This window comes from Rhinopithecus bieti, unplaced genomic scaffold (assembly GCF_001698545.2).
Source record: "Rhinopithecus bieti isolate Rb0 unplaced genomic scaffold, ASM169854v2 scaffold_1618, whole genome shotgun sequence".
In the NCBI taxonomy this organism is placed as follows: domain Eukaryota; kingdom Metazoa; phylum Chordata; class Mammalia; order Primates; family Cercopithecidae; genus Rhinopithecus; species Rhinopithecus bieti.
Window position 1 is genome coordinate 2,139,055 of NW_016803937.1, and position 27,369 is coordinate 2,166,423.

The 27,369-nt window shown below is 49.7% G+C and overlaps 1 long non-coding RNA gene across 1 annotated transcript in view; it reads left to right on the forward strand.

Moving 5' to 3' along the window:
- The first annotated feature begins 204 nt into the window (after window positions 1-204).
- The window catches only part of LOC108520843 (uncharacterized), a 90,002-nt gene continuing 62,837 nt past the window's right edge, over window positions 205-27,369 (forward strand). Inside the window, exon 1 of the long non-coding RNA XR_001883037.1 lies at window positions 205-986. This is a non-coding gene — a long non-coding RNA (uncharacterized LOC108520843). The remainder of the gene's footprint in view (window positions 987-27,369) is intronic.

Consider the following 27,369-nt stretch of genomic DNA (forward strand, 5'->3'; position numbering starts at 1 on the left):
ATTCTTTTTGAAATCATTGCCAATGCTGATTTACTGCCATGCTTCCCAGCTGTGGGCACAGCCCCCTGGTGCATTTTCCTTCCTCCTAGTCTCTGTGTGTGGGGGTGCAGCCTTTGTCCCCTCCCTTGGCCATGAGTAATAATACACCCAGTATGACCTTGTGCTGTTGGCATGGCACCCGCCAGTAGATGGTGAGCCCTTGGGGGCAGGGGCTGCCTGTCTCTGCCCCCTGAACCTGTCTGGCATGTGAAGGAGCTCGGGGCTTGTCTGTTACTGATCAGAGGAAGGTGCCTGTGGCCTCCAAACATGTTCTCCGAGGGCTTATCCTGGCTCGGATGCTCTTGGCTTCTTTGATAAGGGAGGGGTGGGGCTCTCTGCCCGCTGCTGTGCCGCAATCTTGGGGACTCTCTGAGAAAGGACTCGTATTGGTGGGGAGACCTCCGTGGCCCCTGCTGCAGGTGCCCATGGCACGCATGTGATGTCCGCCCTGGAGGCTGTGGAAACTCCATGGGGGCCAGAGCAGAGCTTCACAGGCTTCTGATGGTGATGGAGGTGAGGCTGTGGCAGTGATGGCAGGAGCTCACATTGGTGGCACATGTTCTGTGCCAGGTGCTCTTCTGAGCCCTGCACATGGATGGACCCATTGATTCTGCCCAAGGACTCCATGAAGGAGGTGTTGATGCAAAGCCATTTACGGACGAGAACAGTGGGCACTGAGCCGACACTCTGCACTTGCCGTGCCTCCTCCTCCCGCTTTCCAGCCTCACGCCTGCTCTGAAGTGACAACTAGAATACTGGTGACAACGAAACAAACCACGCATGTGCCAGGCTTCCTTAGGGACTTTGCACGTGCCCCATGGCAGTGCTGCGCCTTCCCATTCACAGATGAGACCAGCAAGGCCAGCAGGGAGGATGAGGGGCTGAGGCTGCACAGCTGGAAGGGGCGGCTGAGCAAGGCAGGATTTGAACTCAGCTTCAAGCCAGAGGTCAGTGGTGTCCTCCCCGTGTGCATTCAGGCTGTGTAGGGGGGTGGGGCGGGAACTGTAGCTCTGCCTCCCTGGAAAGTTCCCGTTTCCTGCAGTGGGCTCTGGTCAGTGACCGGGCAGGTTCCTGCCCCTGCCCTCCCGGCCCCTGTCCTGGCCCAGGGCCCAACACTCCAGTCTGTTTTCCAGACAGGAAACATGAATCAAAATAGCATGACACACGAAACCGTAATTAGGGCTGTGCTGTGAGGCCCAGGGGGCCCTAACGAGTAGAGGCCTTTGCCATCGAACCTGCTGTGGGTGCCCTCCTTCCACCCTAGGAACCCTCTCCCCTGAAACAGCAGCCAGCAGCCTCGCTCCTCACCCAGGAGACCAACACGGGGAAGGGGGTGGGGGTGGGGAGGAAGAGGGAGAGGGAAGGAAAGGGAGAGACACACAGAGACAGAGGGAGAGAGAGACGGAGAGTGGGTAGAGATGGGGAGAGAGGGAGAGAGAGAAGGGGAGACAAAGGGAGAGATAAAGAGGAAGAGAGAGAGGAGAGAGAGGGAGAGCAGAGAGAATAGAAAGGGAGAGATTCATAAGAGGAAGAAAGGAGGGAGAGAGGGAGAGGGGGAGAGAGAGATGGAGGGAGAGAGAAAGAGGGAGAGGGAGAGAGATGGAGGGAGAGAGAGAAAGAGGGAGAGGGAGAGAGAGACAGAAGGACAGAGGAAGGTGGGGAGAGAAGGAGGAAGAAAGGGAGGGGGAGAGAGGGGAGAGGGGAGAGAAGGAAGGAGAAAGGGAGGGAGAGAAAGAGGGAGAGGGAGAGAGAGAAGAAAGGGAGTGGGGAAGAGAAGAAGGGAGAAAGGCCGGGAGGGGGAGAGAGGGGAAGAGAGAAGGAGGGAGAGGGAGAGAGCCACACAGGGAAAGTGGAAGAGGGATGGGGAGGGAGGGAGAGCAGAGGGGCTCTTTGTGCCTGGTTTGATTGTGCTGTTTCTGATAACTCTGGCCCGACCGACTATTGCTTATTCTGGATGTTTCCAGGGTCTCTGCGTTTAGGGCCCATCTGAAGGTTTCTGTGACGGCCTCGGCGGCTCTAAGGGCAGGTGGCCCTGTGGCTTGTCCTAACTCTGAGGGGCTCCTCTCAGCCTCTGTGTGTTTTCGTCTCTGCCTCTCTGTCTCTGTCCCTGTCCTGTGCCTGCATCTTTCTGTTCCTTTCCCTATCCCTGTCATCTTTGTTTCTCCTTTTCTTTTCCTGCCTTCTCCCTCCCCTAGTTTCTTGCCTCAAATAAAGGACACGGGAGACAGAAGGAAGCTTCGGAGACCTTCGGGCTGTGTGGAAGGCCCCTTCCGACCCAGCCTCCTCCCTGCGACCCCCACAGCTGCGCCCCCTGTGCCCCTCATCCCATCGCTCTCCTCTGTCCAGCCTCCCAGCCCTTCCTGCCCGCTGCTCCCTCCCTTCCTGCCCGAGACCCCCCAGAATCTTCCTCCTGGAAATGCCATTGCCCCCCTGGGGCCTGACCCTCGCTGGCAACCCTCCACTTCCCTGGTGGTCTTCCCTCTGGTCAGCCGGGTGAAAGGTCGCCAGCTGTTGGAGGGGCCGGGGTCTTTGAGGGCATCTAACTGGGTGTTCCCCACATGGGGGCCTTGAACCCCTAAGGGGCCCCAAGGGCCGCCGCAGCCATGGGGGGAGGATCTGTGCTCAGTTCCCTCCTTCATTCGTGATGCGTCCTCGCTCTGCACACGCCATCTCTGCTCCTTGGGGGAAAACGCAGGCAGGCCTAGTGTGAAGTGGAGCCTCATCCTCTCTCTGTCCAGAGGGGACCACTGAGGACCGTGGAGAGTAAGGTCCAATGGAGATGGGCTGTTTCATCCCTGATTTCCTCACTTGGCAACGTAGTTTTGTAGTTCAGTGTGCAGCTCTTAATGGTCAGATCTGGGCCAGGCTGCTTAGCCCCCCTAAGCTGAGGGCACTTCCGTGAGCAGGGCAGGTCTGTTCTTTACCCTTGAGGGCTTTCCGTCCAGCGAGCAGACGTTGGACACCGTCCCAGTGAGCAGACGTTGGACACCGTCCCGCAGGGACCTTCCATGACCCAGCTCAGATCTGTGAGAACGGCTGACCCGGTCTGCAGGTGAGGCAGGACTTCCCTGAGCGGGTGGCCGCAGTGGTAGGATTGGCCAAAGAAGTCAGCAAGGGGCAGCAGGCAGAGAGACAGCACGGGCAAGGGTCCTGCGGTGAGCAGAGCTTGACGTGATCCTGGAGCGGGACCAGAGTGAGCAGAGAAACATGGAAGGTGAAGGCCGGGGTGAGTGGCAGAGCGGACCCTGCAGCCTTGCAGGCCCCCAGGAGCCTGGTCTTCCCCAGGCTGGGGTGGCCGTGCCTTGTGCTGTGGTGCCCGGTCTTGCCATGAAAGTGCCAGATGTCATCCCCTCAATCGGGGGAGGCTGTAGGGAAACCTGAAGCCCAGGCCCGCCTTGGCTGCCAGCAGCTTGGTGTCTGACAGTGCACCCAAGCTGGCTGGTGGGAGTCCTCTGAATGTCTGTCTTACCGGTGTTGGGTTCTCCTGTTCTCATGAGGTCATGGTGGGCTTTGGAGGCGCTCAGCTCATGCAGGCTGCCTGGATCAGGGATGCTCATGTGCCCTGCAAAGAAGAGCTTTATCCTCATTGATTTTTTTTTTTTTTTTTGAGATGGAGTCTCACTCTGTCACCCAGGCTGGGATGCGGTAGCCGGATCTCAGCTCACTGCAAGCTCCGCCTCCCGGGTTTACGCCATTCTCCTGCCTCAGCCTCCCGAGGAGCTGGGACTCCAGGCGCCCGCCACCTCGCCCAGCTAGTTTTTTGTATTTTTTTTTTAGCAAAGATGAGGTTTCACTGTGTTAGCCAGGATGGTCTCGATCTCCTGACCTCGTGATCTGCCTGTCTCGGCCTCCCAAAGTGCTGGGATTACAGGCTTGAGCCACCACGCCCGGCCTCCTCATTGATTTCTAACCAGCTTTATTGAGTGTGATGTACACACCCTAAAAGTCACCTGTTTTCAGTGTACAATGGAATCAACTCAATAATGAAAAAGAGTGAATTACCAATCCATGTAACAACACAACCAAGGCTCAGAAGCATGCTGAGTGGGAGAAGCCAGGTGTGAGAGGGCACATATGCAATGCTTCTATCTGTATGACATTTCTAGAGAAGACCCTGTCTTTTTTTTGAAACATCTGGTCCAGAAAAATTCAATAGAATTTGAAGTCTGTTTATATCAGCCCTAGTCTGTTTAACATCACTTTTGTCTGTGACGGAAGATGAAGCACAACGAGTGTCTTTAAAACTCTCAGTTTTTATACATTTAAACTGAGTTGGCTGGGCATGGTGGCTCATGCCTGTCATCCCAGCAGAGGCAGGTGATTATTTATTCATTTATTTTTGAGATGGAGTCTCCACTCTGTCACCCAGGCTGGAGTGAAGTGGCAGGATCTCGGCTCACTGCAACCTCTGCCTCAGGGGTTCAAGCGATTCTCCTGCCTCAGCCTCCCGAGTAGCTGGGACTACAGGCGCTTTGGGAAGCCATGGCAGGTAGATTATTTCGAGACAAGCCTGGGCAACATGCTGAAACCTCATCTCTCCAAAAACCACAGAAAGTAACCAGGCATGGTGGTACATGCGTGTAGCTACTCTGGAGGCTGAGATGGGAGGATGGCTTGAGCCTGGGAGTCACGGCTTCAGTGCACCATGATTGCGCCACTGCACTCCAGCCTGGGCGACAGCGCGAGACCCGGTCTCAAAATAAATGTAAATAAATAAAATAGTTGTCAAAGTTGGTTAAAAGTCTTTAAAATCACCTGTAACTCCAGCACTTTGGGAGGCCGATGTGGCAGATCACTTGAGCCCAGGAGTTGGAGACCAGCCTGGCCAACATGGTGAAACCCTGTGTCTACTAAAAGTACAAAAATTAGTCAGGCATGGTGGCAAGTGCCTGTAATCCCAGCTGCTCAGGAGGCTGAGGCAGGAGAATCACTTGAACCGAGGAGGCGGAAGTTGCAGTGAGCCGAGATCCTGCCACTGGCGACACTAGGCCTGGGCAACAGGCGACACTAGGCCTCAAAAAAATAAAAACATAATAAATAAATAAATAAATAAAATAAATAAAATCACCTGCTTCTGCAGACAAACTGTGTCTTTGAGAATGATTATCAAGAAGTGAAAGAACTCACCACAGAAATGTCCTGGCCAGGGCCTGATGCTGCCCGTGCCTGTCCTGCATCCCTGGGCCACCCAGGTCCCTGCAGCTCTGTAGGTTTTTGGGGAAGGCAGTGGGTGATTCGGGAGCATGTTCCACACACCCCTCAGAGGCCTCCAGTGGGTCTGATGTCTGCCCCTGGGCCTGTCTTTAATGCATCCCGCAGGCTGGTCTCTTTTCTCTGCCTCAGTCTCCTCGCTCCTCCCTCGTGCTTGCTGGGGCCACCAGCCTCCCTGGCCACTTTCTCCCAAGGCCTCATCTCACCTCTGCCTTGGGAGGAACACAGACCAGGAGAATCCCACCGGTGTCCACCCATTCTGGCATTCACCTGATTCCAAAAAATCATACTCACAAAAGCACGATCAAGAGCTTATTATTTTTTAATGGACTTGCCTTTATTTGGAATTTTATTCTCTTTCAACATTTAAAAATCTTCCCCAGTCGGGCGAGGGCTCACGCCTGTAATCCCAGCACTTTGGGAGGCCAAGGCGGTTGGATCATGAGGTCAGGAGTTCGAGACCAGCCTGACCAACATGGTGAAATCCTGTCTCTACTAAAAATACAAAAACAATTAGCTGGGCATGGTGGCACGCACCTGTAATCCCAGCTACTCAGGAGGCTGAGGAGGAGAATCGGTTGAACCTGGGAGATGGAGGTTGCAGTCAGCAGAGATCCTGCCACTGTACTTCAGCCTGGGCAACAGAGGGAGACTCTGTCTCAAAAACAAAAAACAAAAACCAAAACCCAAAAAACTTCCCCACCTTTGAATTTCATGTTTTCCGTAGCTTAAGTAGAAAACGGGACATTCAAGAAGGGCCAGGCTGAAGAGGGCAGTGGGGTGGGTGCCATGGTTTAGGGAAGTGGGTTTAGGAAAACTCTGGGATGATGGTTTGTGACCTGGAGTGAGTGAGAGAGCACGACCTGGAGTCGTGCTGTTGTCTCAGGGAAGAGCAGCCCAGGCAGAGGAATTGGGACTGCGAAGGCCAGGAGGTGGGAGGGGCTGGGCCAGTAAGGAGGCCATGGTGACAGGCACTTCGAGGTGGAGGCAGGGGATGGGGCCGGGTGAAGGGCCTTGCGATTGTGCGGTGGCCCCAGGACATGGGTTGCTTCAGGGTGCTGAGCACGGAAGGCGGGGACTACCCTATAGCACAAGGGATCCCCCTGCGTATTGGGGACCAGGCTGCTGCCCTGGCAGGGGAGAAACGGTGTTGGGGTCGTGTGGAGTGCCTGGCTTCATGTATTCTGAAGGAAGAGCTGAACGGGTTCCGGGAAGAGAACACTGAGTTCATGGTGTCACACTCAGTCCTTAGACCCTCAAGGCATGTGGCCTGAAAGGTTAGTGAATGCCACCCTGAGGATTAGCACTAGCGACACTCCACGTACCAGGGACTCGACCCTTTACCAGGAAGCCATGGATGGGACCCACCACGGCAAACCTGAGTTTCCACCTGTGGTGGGGGGTGGGGGCAGGCAGCTCTCAGCACCCCCACCTTGGGGAAGAGTGCTCCTTTCTTGAGGGGCATTCCCTGTGGTCCTGGGGGTAAAAGAGCCACTCTGTTGAACACAGCCATCCTCAGGCAGTCTAATTGCCATTTAACCTTTGTGGAGCTTAATTAAGGATGTTTAGTCTGGGCAGCCTGCACTTGACTCAGTAGGTCACGCCCGTGGCCTTCCCTCCAGCCCACAGCGGCCCAGACAGACAGGCTATAGAGGCGTCCCAAGAGGAAGGGGAAAGGGAGGGTTTTGCTTCTGCACTTCTCAGCCCATGGAGGGTGTGGCCCGACAAGGGGGCCCTGGAGGGTGGGCTGGGAGGATGGCTGCCCCCAGATACGGGCACAGTGGCCGGGGCGGCAGGGAGAGCTGAATGCATACTCAGTGATTCACTCAGATAATGTCTGACCTCAGTGTGTGTGTGTGTGTGTGTGTGTGTGTGTGTGTGTGTGTGCGCGCGCGCGCGCATGCGCACATGTGGGTGTGTGCCCACACCTTCCTCCCTGCTTACGCAGGAGGAAGGCAGAACTAGGGGTTTCCTCTCCGTAGGTGAAGGTGTAGAAAATGGCAACTCCCAGCAGATTCTAGAGGCTGTGTAGTGCAGGGGTTGGCAAAGTCTTTTTTTTTTTTTTTGAGACGGAGACTTGCTCTGTAGCTCAGGCTGGAGTACAATTGCGTGATCTCGGATCACTGCAACCTCTGCCTCCTGAGTTCAAGCGATTCTCCCATCTCAGCCTCCCGAGTAGCTGGGATTATAGGCACCCGCCATCATGCCTGGCTAACTTTTGTATGTTTGTAGAGACGGGGGTTTCACCATGTTGGCCAGGCTGGTCTTGAACTCCTGACCTCAGGTGATCCGCCTGCCTTGGCCTCCCAAAGTGCTGGGATTACAGGCGTGAGCCACCATGCCCAGCCTGGCATAGTCTTTCTGTAAAGGGCCAGGTAGTGAATGTTGCAGGCTTTGCCGGTGTCTGTCCTGGTGTCTGCATAACTTGACTGCCTTGGGAACATGAAAGCAGGAACGGTGGATATGTAAATGGGCGTGACTGAATTCCAATGAAATTCATCACGACAGGCAGTGGCCAGATTTGGCCAGAGGGTGCAGTGTTGACCACAGGTCTAGTGCTGGCATGACTTTCTGTGAGGAATCTGAGGGTAGAAGGATGAAGTCCCTGGTTCAAAGGCCCTGCAGGTTAATGTAGAATTTGTTCAGAATTCAGAGTGGCCCTGCCATATAGGTGTTCAAAACCCAGCTCTTGGAACCAGACAGGCCTAGGATTGAGACCTATTCTAAATTCTTAAGCCTCAGTGTCCTCACGGTAGACAATGCCGTGTTATCGGATCCACCCTTTCCATTCATTCAACAAACATGGTCTGAATCAAAGTAAACACATCCTTCTTTTCCTCCATTCCATGGCTATTCGTTGGATGTTCTCACTGGTCAGGTGCAGAGCTAAGGCAGTAATGGGGACAGACGTGGTCCCCGTGTCCTCCAGTGCCATGTTCCCTGAGGAATCTTTGCAGACCATCAGCTGTGCAGTTCCTGTTGCTGGTTACAAATGTGATTCTGGGCCCTCCCTGAGTTTTGGAGGTCAGGAATTCCACAATCTCCCTACCACAGTCAGTTCTGCTAGGATGCTTGTCTAAAAACATGAATTTGTTCTAATACGATTGATATTTTAGGGAACAATTTGAACATCTTGTGGATTTCAGCTGGCTTATACATGATTTTGTTGGGAAGAAACACTGGGTGGACACAGATGACTGCACTCAGCTGAGCCAGGCCACATAGGAACACGCAGGACACACAGACACACACACATGCACACACATGCACACATGCATGAACATACACATGCACATATGCATCCACACAGACATGTAAACGTATGCACATGCACAAGATGGACATACATGCACGCAAATGCACGCACGCACAAACATGCACACACATGCATACATGCACACATGCACATACATGAACACAATACACATGAATGAACTTGCACACATACATGCACACACATGCACACATGCATACACACTTGCACACACACATGCATGAATACACACATATGCATACACATACCTACTGGCCACCCAGTGCACCTCAAGTGTTAGGGCCACACCTATCCTCATCGGAGTTACAGCTTTCTATTTCATACAACTCTCCTTCTGCCGTGCATAATAACAAAAACTGCAACCCTGCCTGAACCCCCTTCCCCAGCAAACTTTGCCTTTTTCAAGGTGAAACATTGTATCTCTTGTGGTCTTTATGTACTGTGTAACTATTGGTACCAATTTAATTAGATTCGTATCATTTGTAATGTGAGGTGTCACTGTTGAGGTTTCTGAATGCTGTTCTCCTAATCCCACTTTCTCCGTAAGCTTTGTGACTTTGATATGCAGTCTTGCACATAGTGCAGTGATTTTAAGGAAAAAATACGTTACTTTGCAGTAACTGTATTTATCACTGGGGCTTCCTGAGTTGTAATCCAGTGTTTTCCCATCTGTGTTAATTAGGATGAGTTAGGCTTTGCTGCAGTAACAAATACGTCCTGAAATCTCAACAGCTTCATGCCATAAAGGTTCACTTCTGTTTTGTACAAAGCCCAGTTCAGGTGAGTGGCTCTCCAGGGTTGCTGCCTCCATGCTGAGACTCAGGGATCCAGACTGTTTTCATCCATGGCCCCCAGCCCTCACCATGCAGCCTCCATAATCACTGACAAAGTGAAAGAGAGACTTGCAGGATGTTTCCTACACTGGACCTGGGAGGGGCCTCAAACACTTCCACCAGCACCCATTGGTCAGAAATCAGTCTCACGGCACCCACCTAGCTACAAAAGAGACTGTGTGTCCAGGAAGGGGACCAGGGTCAATGAATGCATCACAGTGTCTCAGCCACATCACGTTGTCTTGGTTCACTCACCTTCCAACAGTTCCCTGGCACTGACTCAGAACCAGGCAGTGCTCCAGGCTCTGGGGATACAGTAGAGAAGATGAAAACCAAAATAAAACAGGACTATAGAAACAAATCCTCCCTCCATGGAGGTTACATTCTAGGGGATAGGTAGATAGGTAATAATCTTTTAAAAGTAAATGTGATGTTTGTCTGCTGGTGACATGGAGCCAAAAAGAACACATGGAAGTGAGAGAGAGAGTTTGCAGTGGAGGGCAGGAGGTGAGGGTGGCCTTACAACTTTAAGTAGGATGGTTGCCCCACAGCCCTCTCGGAGAAGGTGGCATTAGAGAAAAACATTTAAAGAAGTTAGACAGGGAGCCATGTGGAAACATGGGATAAGAGTCCCATTGGGTGAGTAGACAGTACAAAGGCCCTGGGGTAGGAACAGACCTGGAAAATACCATGGGCTGCAAGGAGGCCAGTATGGCTGAGAGTGTCTGGGGGGCGCAGCTGTAGCAGGAGATGAGATCAGAGCACCATCAAAGCGCAGCTTGCTGAGGAACTTGTTTTCAAGACTGAGTTTGAGGCCATTGAGGGTCATGTGACAGCTGCCCTTGTACTCCGGGCACCCCATTCTAGCTCCTGGCTCCCCTGCTGACCCCTTGGTGCCAGGTCCTTTGACAGACAGGAAATATGGGTCTCATGGAGGTCAAAGATGGCCATTGCCCAGAATTATTACAAGAGGAAAATGAGAAAACAGCCATATGTGCTGGGTCCACCCAATGTCACTTTAGTGTAATGTGTAATGAATTCTGAGGCAGGTTTGTAGTGGTGGGTGGGGGATTGGTAACCAAGGAAACAGCGAGTTACCCCTGCTACTTCTTTCTCTGGCTGGAAGTTCAGCATTCAGACCCTCTGTCTGAGGATAGCATCTCTTGCACACACTTAGGGCCCTCGGAGGGCTGCAGCCCAGGTGAGGACACTCTGTGATAGCCCTTCCTCTCTGGGAAGACGGCAGGCGGGGAAGCAGCAAATAATTAAATTGCTGTCGACATTTATTGCTTGTGAAGCCAGTAAAAGCATCACGTGGCCTGCTCATATAGCCATACGGCCTATTTACAGTCTCACATCATTTTTCTGGTAATCCAAACCAGCAAAGCGCTCTGAAGCTCCTGTGTGTTCAGCTGAGAACTCCCCGCCATGAGGAGCTGGTCGGGGATGCACCAAACCCTCCCTCTCCTGGTGGGAGAGGGGGACCTTGTTTACTTGGGTTCATGTGTTTTACTGATTGAGGGAAAATACCTTTTGGCTATTGTCCAAAAGGTCAAATGCTGCAATCTTGGCATTTCTTGGGCAAATGGCAGGGATCCCGTGCCTGAGCTGTAGAAGCTAGCAACCTTGAATCAACAATTGCCCGTGATGCCATCTCCCATGTTGATGCAGCTTAAACTTCCTCCAGATGTGTTTGAGTAAAGTATGAACTGGGGTAGGCTCTGAGGGGAACAAGTCGATCACATGTTTCAAAATTTAAAATTCATGTATCTCTTCATCTGGCAGTTTCACCTCTAGATACCCATGGTGCTGATTAACTTACAAGTATACCAAAGGCACAGGCATTATTGCAACGGTTATTTAATTTGAAATGTTCACATGAATATATTTCATTTAAAATTTAATGAATGAATATATGATGTGAATTGAACATTGGGATGCTGCCTGGGTGCGGTGGCTCACGCCTGTAATCCCAGCACTTTGGGAGGCCAAGGCGAGACCATCCCAGCTAACACGGTGAAACCCCATCTCTACTAAAAATACAAAAAAATAAATAAAAAACCCAAAAAAACCCCACAACTCAGCCGGACGTGTTGGTGGGTGCCTGTAGTCCCAGCTTCTTGGGAGGCTGAGGCAGGAGAATAGCGTGAACCCGGGAGGCAGAGCTTGCAGTGAGCCGAGATCACGCCACTGCACTCCAGCCTGGGTGACAGAATGAGACTCCATCTCAAAAAAAAGAAAAAGAAAAGAAAAGAGATGCTGAAACTACTGGGAACAACAGAAATGTCTGTTAGTAGATGATTATAAATAAATCAGGGCACACACCTGTAATGCAAGAATAGGTAGCTGTTAGAAATCGAGGGTGGTCTCTGTGTGCACAGGCAGCATGATCTCCAAGGTACAAGGTTTGAAAGAACGAGGCAGAATAAAGACTGCATTTAGAATAGGCCCGTTTATCTAGATTTTAAAAAAAGAATCTTGATGCTGGTATACACAAAGACAAATTCTGCAATAATAGGTAAGTTTTTTTTTTTTTTCCTTTCTTGAGACGAAGTCTCATTCTGTTGCCCAGGCTGAAGTGAAAAGGTATGATCTCGGCTCACTGCAACCTCTCCCTCCTGGGTTCAAGCGATTCTCTTGCCTCAGCCTCCCAAGTAGCTGGCATTACAGGTGTGCACCATCATGCCCAGATAATTTTTGTGTTTTTTGTTTTAATAGAGACAGGGTTTCACTAGGTTGGCCAGGCTGGACTCAAACTCCTGACCTGCAGTGATCTGCCCACCTTGGCCTCCCAAAGTGCTGGGATTACAGGTGTGAGCCACTGCACCTGGCCTCAGGTAAGTATTAAAAGTAGTTTTGGTGATAAGGGAAACGGTCTTTAAAAAAAGTAATATGCATGCATTATTTTGTAGTAATAAAATAATTCCCATCCTGTAAAGGCAACCATTATAGAAGAAAGAATACTGGAATTGAACCCAGACCTTCTAAATCTGATCCCAGCGACCCACCTAAGAGCTGTGTGATCTTGGGCACGTGACAGTCTTAACCACTTTAAGATGTTATTTACTTGGTAGGGTCGGTGTAAGGTTTAAATAAGGTGATATTTGCTGACACCATTAAGTATGATATGATGTCACCCCATGGTCGACAGTCTTGACATTATTTCATCTTTATAATGTGTGTGTGTGTGTGTGTGTGTGTGTGTGTGTCTAAGAAATAGAAATGGGCTTGGCCAACATAAGGAAAAAAAGTGGGAAGTGAACAAAGGGAAGTTACTTGGAGGAATAAGATGGGAACACAGAAGAAAAGCTTAACAATCAGGTCCTGGGAAAGACTGGAACTGGAATGCTCTTATGACTTGGGAACCAGGGAGCAGGAGCCATTAATTAGATGAATCAGCTGTAACCATTTGTCTTCTTCATTTACTCTGCTCGGGATCCAAAGTCCCAGGACAGAGGCTGATTGGCTTAGTTTGGATCTGGTGCCTACCCCCAGACTTATGGAGGGTGGAGCACCTTGACTGACAGTAGGATTCACTAATGAGGGAGGAGGAAAATAGAAGGGGGGTCAACAAAAGAGAGATGGATTCTGGGTGAGCAGAAAGCCAAAATGAAACACATAAGATAGTGGTTGTTTTTCTTAAACAGTATTGAATTAGCCATGGTAGGCCAACTGCTATGATAAACAACCAGCATTGCAATGGCTTAATTCATAAGTTTATTTCTCACTCTTGCTGCCCTCCAATGTTCTTGCTTCTCAGTCGGGTGGCTCTCCTGGGTGTCTGCTCCACACAGTCATTCAGGGACTCAGCTTCTTCCTGTAGCCTCCTCATCTTTCACTGCATCCACTGATCTGTCACACCGACAAGGGAAGAGCTAACAGAGGGTACCCTTATGGGGTAGAATCTGGTTATGTGACCATACCTAACCACAGTTGGAAAGTTGTCTCATTGTGTGTTGAGCAGAAAAGAAAAAAAACACCTGGTGACTGACCTGCTGGGTTTGCTGTAGGTATCATAACATAGAACAAGTAATATTTTCATTCCTGGCGTGAGGCCCTGTGAGTTTAATGCTTTCATCTAGGGTGAGTTATTTCTTCTAAGTCTTATTTTATTCATTTAAAAAATGAGAATGTGGCTGGGTGCGGTGGCTCACGCCTGTAATCCCAGCACTTTGGGAGGCAGAGGTGGGCAGATAACGAGATCAGGAGTTCAGGACCAGCCTGGCTAACGTGGTGAAACCCTGTCTTTACTACAAGTACGAACATTAGCCAGGTGTGGTCACGGGCGCCTGTAATCCCAGCTACTTAGGAGGCTGAGGCAGGAGAATTGCTTGAACCGGGACCCGCAAGGCTGAGATTGCAGTGAGCCGAGATCACGCCACTGCACTCCAGCCTGGGCTACAGAGTGAGACTCCGTAAAGGAAAAAAAAAAAAAAAAAAAAGAATGTGCAGAAGATATAAGGTTTTAAGCTTTTTCTTTGTCCAGATAACTTTCTCCGACTAGACCCATTGAAGAACTAAACAATAGCTGCGGAGCTGCTCTGGCTGACATGGGGTGCAGCTGGGGGGCCCAAAGCCTGCACACTCACCCTGCCCCTTCCTGGCGTGGCCCAGTGCAGACTGTTTATGGCTCTGGGCACCCCACGGGCAGGCTGTTGTTGACTTAGAGAGCCTCCAGTTAGGACGTGATCAGCTAGTCTTTTGGACTCCTCAGGGAACTTTCAAAGCTTTGCTCTGTTCTCACTTTGGAACTCTGAAGACATTTGAAACCAGGGCCACTTGGCACCCTCCCCGGCTGGCCCTGGGATGTGAATCCTCCCTGCTCAAAACCACCTGCTTGGCACTCCCTTACTGTACCACAATTTACTCATTTTTTTTTTTTTTTTAAACTGAGGGGAAATGTTTAGCATAATAAATCATGTGCTTCCAGCATTCCCTGAGCCATTTCCATGAAGAGGGGATCCAGAGCTGGTCTTCAGACTTTCAGGCTGTGGAGCACCGTGGGCAGAAGCTCTCATGGTGAAAGGGAAGCAGGTCTCCCCTGGGCATCTCCAAAGTCAGAGGAACATAACGGGCACATCTGCTTAGATTAGGAAAGAAAAGCCTCAAGGGCGAAGTGTTGATATCAGTTTACAGAGTAGGGAGACAGTTCCAAGCCACGGGACAGACTTTTTATTTTAAGTGACAATGATTTTGAAAGGGAATTTGTGTAATCCTGGCAATTTAGACATTAAGGTTTCAAAGCTCGAATGGACCCAAAGTAAATATATACACATTTTCCACCAAATTCAAAAATAATAATCCTAAACCCAAATGACTTTAGTCTCATTTCTTGAATCGGCTGCTTCCTTCCTGAAGTGGAAGAGGTTGAAGAATCAGAGGAGAAAAGGACAAGCAGACGCCCTGGTGGGTTCAGGGGCCTTTGGCTTCTCCCCTGAACTGGATTCCAAATGTAGCTTGTGCTGCACTTCAAACTGTGAATGTCACCAACAGCCTCTTGAAATCGACAAGCCTGTCAGTGTTTTCTCCTTCTAGAGATGGCGTTAGAGTACCAAGGGACCCCGAAAATTGCCCACTTGGGATTAAAGTCTTAAAAATCAGCCAGGAATTCCCTACTCTAGTATTCTCAAGCTTCCTTGGAAATAAGTGCCTATGTCAGTAGACAATGTTTACCTTCTGGGTTTATCTTGACAACCAGAGAGACTGGACACTGCACTTAGTCAACTGACCTTTCTTTAGATCAGGAGAGAAGGAAGGAGATGGCGATTAAACAAGAGATGAGAGCAGGCACAGTGGCTCACACCTGTAATCCCAGCACTCTGGGAGGCTGTGGTGGGTGAATCACTTGAGCCCAGGAATTCAAGACCAGCTTGGGAAATACGGCGAAACCCCATCTCTACCAAAAAAATTAAAAACCAAAAATTAACCAGGCATAGTGGTGGGACATGTCTGTGGTCCCAGCTACTCAGGAGGTGGAAATAGGGTATCATCTCAGCCTGGGGAGGTTGAGGCTGCAGTGAGCCATGATTGCGGCACTGCACTCCAGCCTGGGTGACAGAGCGAGACTGTCTCAAAACAAAACAAATGAAGGATGAGTAATCTTTCTCCAGGTCTTCTGGGACCCTACCTTGCATCTAATGATGTGTCTCCAGGGAATCTTCTAGGGGCATCCACGTTTTCTGGGTTTGTAGATTAAAAAGCTGGGGTCCACAGAGAACTCTGGCAGAGGTCTCACCAGGAGAAAGTGGGAGCGCTTCAATAAAGTGTTAAGAAGAGTGCCGGCCTGGGAGGAAGATAGAGCTAAATTTAAATCCCACATGTGCCTCTTATTTTCCCCATGAACTTGGATACAGCAAAATTAGAAATGATAATGGTCATAGCTATCTCTTATTGTGATAAAATGCCAGTGAAATGTTTAGCACTGTTCTGGAAGGTGGAGGTGCTTGGTCAATGGGAGCTTTTGTTATCTATGAATCCAACAGGAAAGTTCTTGCATCATGTACAAGAAGAGGGGATTTAATACAGGGCATCCGGTTTTTTCTTTTCCTTTTTTGTTTCTTTGAGACAGAGTCTCGCTTTGTTGCCCAGGCTGGAGGGCAGTGGCGTGATCTCGGCTCATTGCAACCTCTGCCTCCCGGGTTCAAGTGATTCTTCTGCCTCAGACTCCTGAGTAGCTGAGATTACAGGTGTGCGCCACCATGCCCAGCTAATTTTTGTATTTTTAGTAGAGACGGGGTTTCACCATATTGGTCAGGATGGTCTCAAATTCCTGACCTCGTGATCCGCCCGCCTCGACCTCCCAAAGTGCTGGGATTACTGGCGTGAGCTACCGCGCCCCGCCCAGGGGTTTTCAAGACTGTTGACAAGCTAGAGGAGTAAGGACAAGGGAAAGCTGTCACTCGTGCTCAGGAGTAACATGAAAGTTTGACAAACCAGGGAATTGCGGGACCACAGGAACTGCTGTGGATGGTACCAGCTGCCTGCAGCACTGAGGTGGGTGGCTGGCAGGACCTGGAGGCTGCCAAAGCTCACAAGTCCATCTGCCAGTGCAGTGCCAGGGAGCAATGGCTTCAGCCTTTCTTTTTCTTTTTTTTTTTTTTTTCAGAGAGAGATGAGGTCTCACTCTGTTGCCCCAGGCTGGCCTCCAATCCTGGGCTCAAGCTATCCTCCTGCCTTGGCTTCCCAAAGTGCTGGGATTATAGGTGTGAGCCACAATGCCCAGCCAGGCTTCAGCCTTTCTCCCACTTCCCAGATCTTGTATGGGAGGCTCTCAATGACGAAGTCTAATCTAGAACCATCTGGATGGCAAGGGATTCTGGGAAATGTAGTTTCCAGGCTTCCAGCCCCTGCAATAGTTGCCATGATGTCCAGTATTGAGCGATAAGCTTGACCGCTGACATTGTAGAAGAAATCATGTAACTAAACAAGAAGACCAAGAGAAGTCTCGAAACAGCTGGAAACATCTACTTCAGACGCATGGTTATCTAATGGAAAAGTGCTATTGGAAGTCAGACTATGCCATCACAGTCAAAGATGTTGGAAGCCTGGCTTTGAGAGTCATTACATGCCCTGGAAAGTGTGGGCATGAAGGTTGTCTGACCAAGACAGAGGCCTTGAAGTGTGGTGCTTGGGTGGCCAGGCCCAACTGGTCTGCTCTGAGAAGTGACCCTGCCCCAGGACTTACCTTCTCTGTGCTTCTGTAGTGTCCTTTGTCTAAACCACCTGTGAGTCTGTTTTCTAATGGTTTGCCCTGTAAAGTGTCTTGTTCCTAAGTAGATTTTTTAAAAATCATTTTGAGGGTAAATGTTTTCAAATCTTCAAAACCCACAAGGAAACGTTTCTTAAAATAACACCAACAAAAAAATATGCTCATTAGGCAAAACCGAAAAACACAGAGAATTGAAAAAAGGAAAAGGTAGACGTTCCGGAACTTCACCATTCCCAGTTCTTATGCACGACCTTCCGGAACTTCACCATTCTCAATTCTTATGCACGACCTTCTGGAATTTCACCATTCCCAATTCTTATGCATGACCTTCCGGAACTTCACCATTCCCAGTTCTTAGGCACTGCTCATATGTTGGTGGCTACACTTTCACTTTTTCCCCCTAATGCACACACATATATAAATGTGTGACTATGTTAACACATTCATAAAAAGCTTCCACGCCTACTGCCTGCCAGGCACTGACTACATTATTCATCATTTATAATAATCATAAACCCGATGATCAGCTGTTGGGGTGAAAATAGGTTTCCACTCCTCGTGTTCCAAGGTGGAAGTCTCCACACTGGGACACCATTCCTATTCTCTCTGCCTTGGAAAGCTCTTCCCTGCAGTTGGCCCCATCCGTGGAGCTGGTGTTGTGGGAGGCATGCTTTCCCAATCCTCTGTGCCACGGGTCGTACAGGGACAGACCCCACAGAGGAGGCTGTGGTTTTGCTGCTCTGCTGGACTGTGGGGAGATCTGTGGAATTTGGGGAGAAGTGTTAGCTACTCATAAACCAGCTGACCTAGAGGTATGTCCCCCAATTAGCTTTATCAATAATAAACATGATCTGTCCATCTCCATCTCCCTGTCCCCGCACTCATCTCTCTCACTGCTCTCTGCTTGCTATGTGAAGAAAGAGAGATTGTGTATTGACCCCTGTCTACTGTGTTGTGTTCACATGCCTGGCCTAATTGATCCTGAGGAAGGCAAACAGTTGGTATCATTTTTAGATGGAGTCTCACTTTGTTGTCAGGGCTGGAGTGCAGTGGCACGATCTTGGCTCACTGCAACCTCCACCTCCTGGGTTCAAGCGATTCTCCTGCCTCAGCCTCCCAAGTAGCTGGGATTACAGGTGCCCATCACCACGCCTGGCTAATTTTTGTATTTTTTAATAGAGATGGGGTTTCATCATGTTGGCCAGGCTGGTCTTGAACTCCTGACCTCAGGTGATCCGCCTGCCTTGGCCTCTCAAAGTGCTAGGATTACAGGCGTGAGCCACCGCCCCCGGCCATGACCATTCTTTTAAGGTGAAAAAATTAGGGCACAGAGAGGCTAGTCACCTGCCTCTAGGTCACACGGCTAGGAAATGGTGATGTTAGGTTTTGTCTCAGCTCTTTCCTTTCTTTCTTTCTGTCTTCGTTTCTCTCTCTTTTCTTTCTTTTCTTCCTCCCTTCCTTCTCTTCCTTCCTTTTCAACTTTATTGAGAAATAATTCACACACCATATAATTTACCCATTTAAAGTGTACAACTCAATGGTTTTTTATATTCACAGAGTTGTGCAACTGTCACCACAGTCAATTTTAGAACATTTTCATCACCTCAAAAAGAAACCCTGTTTTTACCCCTCTATTTCCCTTTCCCTCTCCCCCGGTCCCTGACAACCACGAATCCACTCCTGTCTCTGTGGTTTGCCTGTTCTGGACGTTTCCTAGAAATGGGCTCAGACAATAGGTGGCCTTTTGTGTCTGGCCTCTTTCACTCAGCACGAGGGTTTCGAGGCTCGGCCGTGTTGTGGTGTGCGTCAGAACTGTATTTCTCTTTATTGATGAATAATATTCCCCCATGCAGATGTGCCTGTCTGTCAGCTGATGGCCACGTGGGCCTGTTGGCGATTTGAGTCAGCTCTTTCTCCTAAGACTTTTCTCCGCGCTCCCTCCCTGTGGGGCGGTGGATTTAGCTGAGGGCAACACGATGCCGCAGAGACTGGCCGGCTTCAGCTTCGGGGCAGGCCCCCATGACAGTTACTTACCCAACCTGCAATTTAGGCTCAGCCCAGAGAGGGGAGCAGCATGGGGCCTCCGGGGCCAGACGCCAGGGTAGCCTCAGTGTAATGAGAGCTGTCATTCCCTCAGAGACGGGGAGGTGAGTGAGTGGGTTCAGAGGCAAGAAAGACAGTGTCATAGCTCTCTCTTCCTCCCAGAACCCCATCTCCTGGGCCCAGCGTCGCGGCTCTGCTGGACAAATCCCCAGGGACTTTTCAGTGTGATCTGAGCCACGGGGCAAGCTCTGTTCCTTCTGCATTCCAGCACCTGAGCAGCAGAAGGTCCAGGACAAGCCGGAAAGAGGGAAGAGCTCCCTGCAGGCACAAGGAGCAGTCCCAGAGGGGGCGTCTGGCTGGGCAGCTCTGCCGAGTGCCCTTGGGGCTGTGGGGTTTGCGTGGGACTGGCAGACAACGCCCCAGAAGGGCCTCCGCCGCCACATGGATCTGTGTGTTCCTAGAGTCTGTGGTGAGCGGGAACGAGAGTGACCCAGTGTCGCCAAGGGACTTGCTGTGCTCAGCAGCCAGGGTGGCGGCAGAATGCTTCTGGAAGAGTCCTTCCTGCTCATGACCAGCTCTGAGTGGCTCCCGAGGCCAGACTGGCTTTGTTTGCCAATCTTGGGAGTCAAGGGAAATGTGGCTCTTTCAGCTGCTTCAGCAAAAGAGAAGCTCTGAGCTCACATCAACAGGCTGCCAGGAACAGGAGCAGACACAGAAATGTAGCCATGGTGAGCCTGAGGTCCAGAAGGGAGAGGAGTCCATTAAGAAGAGGGACGGGGGCAGGGGCGGGGTGTATGTGCAGTGTGTGCACCTGTGGTCCCAGCTGCCTGGGAGGCTGAGCGGGGAGGATCGCCAAGTTCAAGCCCAGCCTGGGCAAAACAGCAAGACCCTCATCTGAAAAAAAAAAAAAAGGCTTCTGTCTCCTTCTCCCTCTTCGTGTGACAGCAACTTATAAATCGGGAGGGAACAATTTATCCTATGAAGTGGGTAGTTTTATCCTCTTTTTTTTCTGTTTTGTTTTATTTATTTTATTGTTGTATTTTTTGTGGATGCATAGTAGGTGTGTGTACTTGTGGGGTATGTGAGATGTTTTGGTACAGGCATGCAGTGCGGCGTAATCACATTGTGGAGAAGGGGGTGTTCGTCCTCTCAAACTTTTATCCTTTGTGTTACAGACAATTCAATTATACTCTTAGTTCTTTTATTTTATTTTATTATTATTTTGTTGAGATGGAGTGTCTCTCTGTTGCCCAGGCTGGAGTGTAATGGTGCAATCTCGGCTCAATGCAACCTCTGCCTCCCAGGTCTTAAGTGATCCCCCTGCCTCTGCCCCCCAAATAGCTGGGATTACAAGCATGCACTACTATGCCCAGCTAATTTTTGTGTTTTTAGTAGAGTTGAGGTTTCACCATTTTGGCTAGGCTGGTCTCAAACTCCTGGCCTCAAGTGATCTGCCTGCCTCAGCCGCCCAAAGTACTGGGATGAGCCACCGTGCCTGGCCTCTCAGTTATTTTAAAATGTACAATTAGGTGATTATTGACTGTAGTCACCCTGATATACTGTCAAATAGTAGGTCTTAATCAGTCTTTCTAGCTAGTTTTTTGTACTCCCACGAGACCATCGCCCTGCTGGCCCAACTGCCTCCCACTCCCCTCCCAGCCTCTGGTAGCCACGTTCTTCTACTCTGTGTGTCCATGAGTTTGATTGTTTTGATTTTTAGGTACCAAAAATAAATGAGAACATGCGATGTTAGTCTTTCTGTGCCTGGCTTATTTCACTTAACACAATGACCTCTAGCTCCATCCCTGTTGTTGTAAATGACAGGATCTTGTTCTTTTCTATGGCTGAATAATACTCCACTGTGTGTACACACCACATCTTCTTTATCCATTAACCTACTGGTGGACACGTAGGTTGTCTCCAAATCTTGGCTGTTATGAACAGTGCTGCAATAAACATGGGGGTGTGGATATCTCTTTAATATATTGGGTATCTAGCCAGCAAAGGGATGGCTGGGTCAGATGGTAGCTCTAGTTTTAGTTTTTTGAGCAATTTACAGACTGTTTTTCATAGTGGTTGTCCTAACTTACATTCCCATCAACAGTATACCAGGGTTCCCTTTTCTGCACATCCTCAGCAGCATTCATTATGACCCGTTTTTTGGATAAAAGCCACTTTAATGGGGGTGAGATGATATCTCATTGTAGTTTTGATTGGCACTTCTCTGACGATCAGTGATGTTGAGATTCTTTTCAGATGCCTGTTTGCCATTTGTATGTCTTCTTTTGAGAAATATCTGCTCATATCTTTTGCCCGTTTTTGGATCAGATGATTAGATTTTTTCCTGTAGTGTTGATTGAGCTCCTTATACATTCTGGTTATTCATCTCTTGTCAGATGAGTAGTTTGAAAATATTTTCTCCCATTCTGTGGGGTGTCTCCTCACTTTGTTGATTGTTTCCTTTGCTGTGCAGAAGCTTTTTAACTTGAGATGATCCCATTTGTCCATTTTTGCTTTGGTTGCTTGTGCTTGCAGGGTATTGCTCAATACGTTTTTGCCCAGACCAGTGTCCTGGAGATTTTCCCCAATGTTTTCTTATAGTAGTTTCATAGTTTGAGGTCTTCAATTTAAGTGTTTAATCCATTTTGATTTGATGCTTGTATATGGGGTCTAGAGCTAGGGGTCTAGTTTCACTCTTCTGCATATGCATAGCCAGTTTTCTAGAACCATTTAGTGAAGGGACTGTCCCTTCCCCCGTGGATGTTCTTGGCACCTTTGTCAAAAATGAGTTCACTGTAGGTGTGTAGATTTGTTTCTGGGTTCCCTAGTCAGTTCCATGGGTCTATGTGTCTGTTTTTATGCCAGGGCCATGCTGTTTTGATTACTAGAGCTTTTCCTGTGTTTTTATGTTGACACGTAATAATTGTACATATTTATGGGGAACAATGAGATGCTTTGATAAATAGATACATTGTATAATGATCCAATCACGGTATTTAGCACTGCCATCATCTCAAACATTCATCGTTTCTTTGTGGCAAGAATGCTTAAGATTCTGTCTTCTAACTCTTTTGAAATATACCAAACAGTATTGTTACCTATAATAACCGTTCTTCCCATTAGCACACCAGAACTGATTCCTCGTGTCTAACTGACGCTGTACCCATTAACTACGCTTTCTCCATCCCCAGGTCCCCTCCCTCCCCAGCCTCTGGTAACCACTATTGTACGCTTCTGTAACATCTGCTTTTTGGATTCTGCATATGAGTGAAGTCATGCATCATACAGAGTGTACCTTTCTGTGCCTGTGTCTTCCAGGTTTATCCATGTTGCCACAAATGACAGGATTGGGTTTTTTTTTTTTTTTTTTGAGACAGGCTCTCACTCTATCACTCAGGCTGGAGTGCAGTGGCCAGATCTCGGCTCATGGCAACCTCTGCCTCCCGGTTTCAAGCAGTTCTCCTCCTTCAGCCTCCCCAGTACCTGAATCACAGGAATGCGCCACCACATCCAGCTAATTTTTGTATTTTTTGTAGAGATGGGGTTTCACCATGTTGGCCAGGCTGGTCTCTTGAACTCCTGGGCTCAAGTCATCTGCCCACTTCAGCCTCCCAAAGTGCTGGGCTTATGGGCATGAGCCACCATGCCTGGCCTGGATTGCATTCTCTTTTGTGGCTGAATAGTATTCCGTTGTGTGTATAGCCAGATTTTCTTTATCCATTCATTTGTTGATGGACACTTGGGTTGATTCCAGATCTCGGCTATTGTGAATGATGCTGCAATAAACATGGGAGTGCAGGTATCTCTTCCGTATGCCGATTTCACTTACATTGGGCATATACCCAGCAGTGGAACTGCTGGGTCCTATGGCAGCTCTGCGTGGGGGCTTTGAGGAGCCTCCACACCGTGCTCTGTCATGGCTGTACTAATCGGCATTCCCACCCACAGTGTACTCCCCTCCCCCTTTCCCCACATCCTCGCCAGCATCTGTGAGCTTTTGTCTTTTTGATAGTAGCCTTTCTTACTGGGGTGAGGCGATAGCTCACTGTGGTTTTGGTTTTTTACACAGGGTGATCTGAGACTCAGAGAGACCGAGGAACCTGCCTGAGGTCACCCAGCTGGTTGGTGGCAGAGGTGAGCTGTGGGCTCAGGTGTCTGGTTCCAGAAGCAGCCTCTGCCCACTGTGCTGCATGTCTGGGCTCACTGCCTGCTGGTTCCTGGCCCTGGTTGGTTTCTGGTGCACTTGAGGAGAGGTCCTGGAGGTTCCTCTGCCCAAAACAGTCTTTTTAAAAACATTGTGGTAAAATACACATAACATACAATTTACTGTTGTAACCATTTTTAAGAGTTTAGTTCAGACATTAAGCATATTCACATTGCTTTGCAGCCATCAACACCACCCATCTCTGTAGCTTTCTCACCTCCCAGACAGTAACTCTGTCCCCAAAATTAACTCCTCATTTTCCATCCTCCCTCCCGCTGACCCCGAGCACCCACCACGCTTCTTTTTGTTTCTATTATTTTAATGACTCTAGGTTATTTGTATAAGTGGAACTTACATATAGCTTGGGCTACAGGTGTGCACCAATATACCTGGCTAATATTTTATTAATACTTTTAAATTTTACTTTAAGTTCTGGGATACATGTGCTGAATGTGCAGGTTTGTTACATAGGTATACATGTGCCATGGTGGTTTGCTGCACCTATCAACCTGTCATCTAGGTTTTAAGCCCCGCATGCATTAGCTATTTGTCCTAATGCCCTCCCTCCTCTTGTCCCCTAACTCCCCGACAGGCCCCGGTGTGCGATGTTTCCCTCTCTTGTGTCCATGTGTTCTCATTGTTCAACTCCCAATTATGAGTGAGAACATGCGGTGTTTGGTTTTCTGTTCTTGTGCTAGTTTGCTGAGGATGATGGTTTGTAGCTTCATCCATGTCCCTGCAGTGGACATGAACTAATTCTATTTTATGGTTGCATAGTATTCCATGGTGTATATGTGCCACATTTTCTTTATCCAGTCAATCATTGATGGGCATTTGGGTTGGTCTGGCAGAGACGGAGTGGCCATCTCTGGCCAGGTGGTCTGGAACTCCGAGGCTCAAGGATTTCCACGATGGGAATTCAGAACCCGAAGCTCAGAGGTACAATGGTTTTCTAAGGCGGTTGATTTTCCCACCTGGAAAACTGCCATATCGTGTGACGTCTTTGGCGTTTTTCCTGGGTGGCTGGAGAGCCGTGGTTATAGTGCTGTGAGCGTTACCACCCGAGGATGAGACCAGGAGCGACCTCTGAGGAGAAACGTGTTCTGTGCCATGGAGTAGGGAGGGCAGCCATGGTGCCGGAAGCTTCCATTGTCCTTTGCTCCAGCTTCGGGGTCTATGCCAAGTTACATTCTTGATGGCTCCCCCGTCTACAAACCCAAAGTGGAGGGTTGGAGGTAAATTCCCAAATGACTGTCCAAACCATCAGCCAGTCACACTCCAGTCGCGGGAAAACGATTCCCGCAGGGCTAGCCCCACTCTGCCCCCGCCAGGGAGGGCAGCTGTAGGCCCCAGCCTTGTGTCTCAAGTAGCATTTTAAAATTCAAACGGAATTCAGGCTCAAGTAGAATTTGGGCTTGGAGTGCCTGAACAATTGCTCCTGGATATCCCAATATAGGACACAGACTGGAAAGGTAAACTGAGGAAGGCTCCCAGAGGTGGCCTCCTGACCCCTGGTCCCCCCCTGAGGCCAGAGCCTGGAGTCTGGGAGAGACAGTTGCCTGTGCAGAGCCCCCAGGTGCCAGGTCAGGCCCTGCCATCCTCTCTGGTGGCCCTGACCAAATAGGTCTCTGAGGTTCACCCCAGGGCTGGCTCCCCACAGTGTCTGATCCCTCCGTGTTGCACTGACAAGGAACAGACATCCCCAGTGGGGTCTGGGGGATGCCTTGTCCTCCCCTCTCGGCCTCTGTCCTGGTGGCCCCTGCTTGGTGAGAGCAGCGCCTTCCTACCAGGTGGTGTGGGAGCAGGGCTGCGTGAGGGCGATGAAGGACCGTAAATAACCCCGGCTTCCTCCCAGAAAGGGGAGCCTGGTCCCTCTCATCTTCGGCACATCAGGCTCCACCAGGCTGTGGCAACCTCTCCTCCTACGCCCCCTCTGCCTTCCGCCCCCAAGGCTCCCAGGGGAGATCCAGGAGGGCAAAGGGCTCAGATCTTCCGAGGCCCAGTTTCCCGCCTTTAGAAAGTGAGGGCTGTGCCAGGAGAGCCCGCAGAGTGGCTCGGGGCATGCATGGGTTTTGGAAGACCTGGGTTCCAAATTACCCAGAGGCTTTCCTTCAAGAGACAGAGTGTCCCACAGCAGCTGCCCTAGAGTTGACGACAAGCAGCCACCTCCCTGATGTGGCTGAGAGAGGCACAGTCTCCCCTCCACTGTAAACAGCCAAACTGTATCTTGACCAAGCTTCAATCTTCTCCAGGGACCAAAAGCTGGAGCCTCTTAATGACAGCACAGATCCCAGCCTGGGGGTTTTATTTCAAGCCTAGTGAGAGTGACTTGATGAGCTCCTTTCTCTGGAAGAGCTTGCTGAAGCTTAGGGTGAAGGAGAGTATGAGAGGCCCCAGAGAGGTCTCAGCCCCACACTGTGCATGCTATTTCCAGGACAAGAGGGCCTTGGTGAGGTGCTTAGGGATCTTGAGGGGAAGAGATTTTTCTAGGTGGACCCTAAATGAAGCCACAGGCATTCTTATTAGAGGGAGGGAGAGGGAGATTCCAAATGGAAGCGAAGAGGCCATGCACCGCTGAGCAGGGCCTGGAGTGAAGTGGCCACAAGCCAAGGAGTGTGGTGGGTGCTAGAAGCCCAGAGAGATGTGGAAAGGGATTCTCCCTGGAGCCTCTAGAAGGAACCAGCCCTGCCCATGCCTTGATTTTAGCCCAGTGAGGCTCATTTTGGACTTCTGGTCTCCAGAAGGGTGGGAAGACAAGTGTGCTGTGTTAAGGTGCAGAGTCAGTGGTTTGTGACGGCAGCCACAGGGAATGTGTGCAGAAGAATGGGGTCGCTGAGGGCCCAGAGGAGAGAATAATGCGCCAAGGAGTGGGAGCTGGAGAAACAAAGCAGCTCCACCCGACGCACACACGGCACAGCACTTTCCCCCTGGAAATCTATAAAGAAAAGCTGAGTAATTTATAAAGAAAAGAGGTTTCATCAGCTCACAGTTCTGCAAGCTGTATAGGAAGCATAGTGCCAGCATCTGATCAGCTTCTGGTGAGGCCTCAGGAAGGTTTCAATCGTGGTGGAAGGTGAACAGGGAGCCGGCATATCACATGTTGAAGTGGGAGCAAGAAGGAGAAGGAAGGAGGCCCCAGACTCTTTTATTTTATTATTTTTTTGAGACAGAGTCTTGCTCTGTCGCCCAGGCTGGAGTGCAGTGGCATGATCTTCACTCACTGCAACCTCTGCCTTCCAGGTTCAAACCATTCTCCTGCTCGGCCTTCCAAGTAGCTGGGATTACAGGCATGCGCTACCATGCCCGGCTAATTTTTTTGTACTTTTAGTAGAGATGGGGTTTTGTCATGTTGGCCAGGCTGTTCTTGAACTCCTGATCTCAAGTGATCTGCCCACCTCGGTTCCCAAAAGTGCTGGGATTACAGGCGTGAACCACTGTGCCCTGCCCCAGACTCTTTTAAACAACCAGATCTTGTGTCAACTCCCTGAGTGAGAACCCACTCGTCACCAAGGGGCCATTCATGTTGGATCTTGCCCTTGTGATCCAACGCCTCCCACCAGGCTCTACTTCCAACACTGGGACTCACATTTCAACCTGAGGTTTGGAGGAGCCACCCATCCACCCTGTGTCACCCACTGGGTGCTATAGCAACAGCATATGCACTTGACTCACTTCAGGTATGTTGTGATGTGAACAAATCGGCGTGTAGAAGAGTAGATGACCTGCTGCAATCTGGTGAAAAGGAATTTACCAAAAACATCTCTGGAAGGAGACACAGAGGGGCCAGCTGGGTGACAGGGAAATGGTGGGCAGGGGATTTCTACTGGATGCTCTGTTTCCTTTTGCGTGGTGAGTTACGTAAAAGTCTTACCTATTCAAAAAAACCTACTTAAAATGAAAGACATCAAGTAAGAACCACAGCATGAACTACTACTTTGGAGGGGAACCATAAAAAAATTATCCTCAGCAAGCTATGGTCTCCATCTGCTCCTTTCCCTTTCAAATCAAACTGTTCTCCTTAAGTGGAATTAGATAATGTTAAAAAAAAAAAAAAAAA